The sequence below is a fragment of the Osmia lignaria genome, unplaced genomic scaffold (assembly GCF_051020975.1).
Source record: "Osmia lignaria lignaria isolate PbOS001 unplaced genomic scaffold, iyOsmLign1 scaffold0012, whole genome shotgun sequence".
In the NCBI taxonomy this organism is placed as follows: Eukaryota; Metazoa; Arthropoda; class Insecta; order Hymenoptera; family Megachilidae; genus Osmia; species Osmia lignaria.
In genome coordinates, this window is record NW_027478166.1 from 290,001 (window position 1) to 292,500 (window position 2,500).

General features: G+C 36.7%; 1 pseudogene; it reads left to right on the top strand.

Moving 5' to 3' along the window:
* The window catches only part of LOC143306538 (large subunit ribosomal RNA), an 8,426-nt pseudogene that overhangs the window by 3,258 nt on the left and 2,668 nt on the right, over positions 1–2,500 (top strand).

Genomic DNA, 2,500 nt, shown 5'->3' on the forward strand with positions numbered 1-2,500 from the left:
ATGAAAAACATACATTTCGCTTGTTTTTTCTTTTTTTCCTTTTTTTTCTTTCTTTCTTTCTTCTTCTTTTTTCCTTTTTCTCTTTCTTTCTTTTCATCTCTTTTCTTTTCTTCGTTTCTTAACCAAGTGTTCCCTCGTGATTGGTACCGATCTGGCTTTGGAATAGGACTATGAGATTGGATTATGATTATAGGAATTTGTTATGTAAATGGCACACATATAAAAGGAATTTACAATGAGTACAAATGATGAAGCCTCGGACGCGGAACTACCAGGTCCCGGGAGTTCCGTGACGGATTTATCCGTTTCTCAGGGGACCATTGATGACGACATGGCATTGAACAAGGATACGACGATTATAAAGGTTCCATTTGATGATAGCGGTACACTATGCCCAATATGCGTTAAAAAACAATTGAATTTTTCTTTTTTGGCAGCTCGTGACATGGCTAAACATATTGAGAAGCACCACCTCCTCAATAGTATTTTATGGATGTGCAAATTCTGTGGAAAATCATTCACGAGAGTTCATGGCTGGAGTGTGCACACCTCTCACTGCAAAGGTCAAGTAAATAATGAGGAATACGAATATAAGTGTGAAGTGTGTGGTGACACCTTCGAGAAGCAAGTAGGTCTATCCATACATGAACTTCATAGACATCCTGCTATTAGGAATGCGAAAAGGAAAGCTCTAGCGGAAAAGCCAAAACTAACTGGCGGCAGGAAATTAAGTGTATGGTCCGAAGAAGAAATAGCCCTGCTGCTGAGCTTAGAAGAGACCTATGGTCAGTCACGATATCCTAATAAAGAAATGGCAAGATTCTTTTCCAACAAAAGTACAAAACAGATAAGTGACAAGAGGAAAGATTTACGTAAACAAAGAAGGATGAATATAAATGAAGAGGAGGAGGAGGAAAATATAAATACTGAAGAAGGAAATAGAGAAGAAGTGGGAACAGAACAACAAGTAGAAAACACTGATAACATACGGAGAGAAATCGCAAGTACTAACGATGACGAAAATGTAATTACGGTGGATAGACATGAGGTAGTGTACCGCAGATGGTTGAATGAATTTTTATTAGGATCTATAGATGTTCCAGAAATTGTAAATGAGCTGTATGCGAAACTAAAATTATTATGGAATAACTATATAGAAAGTAATATAGATTTGAATAAGGAAATAGAAGGATATATTGTAAATGAACTCACCCCGTTCTTGATTAAAAATATAGAAGATAATGATCAGAATGGTAAAGGAATTAAAACTAATAGGAGAGCTATAAGAAGAAAGAGAAGAAAAAATAACCATGTAAATAGGAAGCGTTTTTCGTACGCAAGGTGTCAAAAAATGTATAACGAATGTCCCAAAAAATTAGCCGATATGGTCGTAAAAGGAGACTTTAGTCTACTTGAGATGCCACAATCAGGACCTTCTGCCTCGGATGTTGAAAATCTTTACAAAACGCTTTGGGGTACACCGGGCCCAAATCAGGAAACGGTGTCGGCTTTAAACCCCACTCAGGCTGAGGAATTTAGTCCTATTAGTCCAAATGACGTGCGAATAAGAATAAATAAATTACAGACTAAATCTGCGGCTGGACTTGATGGGCTCCAGAAAAAACACCTTTTAGTCAACGGCATAGAAATTATTCTCGCTAGTGTGTATAATATTGTCCTGTATAAAAGCTATTACCCAAAAATCTGGAAAATAAATCGAGCTACTTTAATCCCTAAACCAGGACAGGATCTTAGTAGAGCCGAAAACTGGAGGCCAATTACGGTAAGTTCGGTACTTAGTCGTATACTGTCTGCTCTAATTGATAATAGGCTAAGAGGAATTATAACACAAACCCCACGTCAAAAGGGGTTTACTTCCGAGAACGGGTGTAAGAATAACATTATGTTATTGAATAACGCTATAAAATTAGCAAAAGTTATGAATGGAGGTGTGATATCTGTATTAGATGTATCAAAAGCGTTCGATACCATACCCCATCAAGCGATTAAAAATAGTTTAATTAAAAAAGGAGTGCCCATGGTAATATGTGATTTAGTCGAAAATATGTATACAGACGGTATGACAAAAATTAAAACTCAAAATGGCTATGTAGAAATTAAACTAAAAAGAGGTGTCAAACAAGGAGATCCGTTATCTCCACTACTGTTTAACCTATGTATAGAGGAACTACTTGATGATATACAAGATAAGACAACGGGACTGAGTATTAGTATTATAAGCAATTATAAAGTTGCGATATTGGCATTCGCTGATGATTTGGCCTTACTCAGTGAAAACAAGGAAGAGGCACAAGCTCAACTGGATCGGGTACACCAGTATTTAAACAGACTGGGAATGTCATTATCACCGTCAAAATGTTTAACCTTTGAAATTAAACAGTGCGGCGATATTTGGTACACTTTGGATCCGAACGTGAGTATAGCAGAAAATAAAATACCGAATGCAGAACCAGATAAAATATTTAAGTATTTAGGAGCG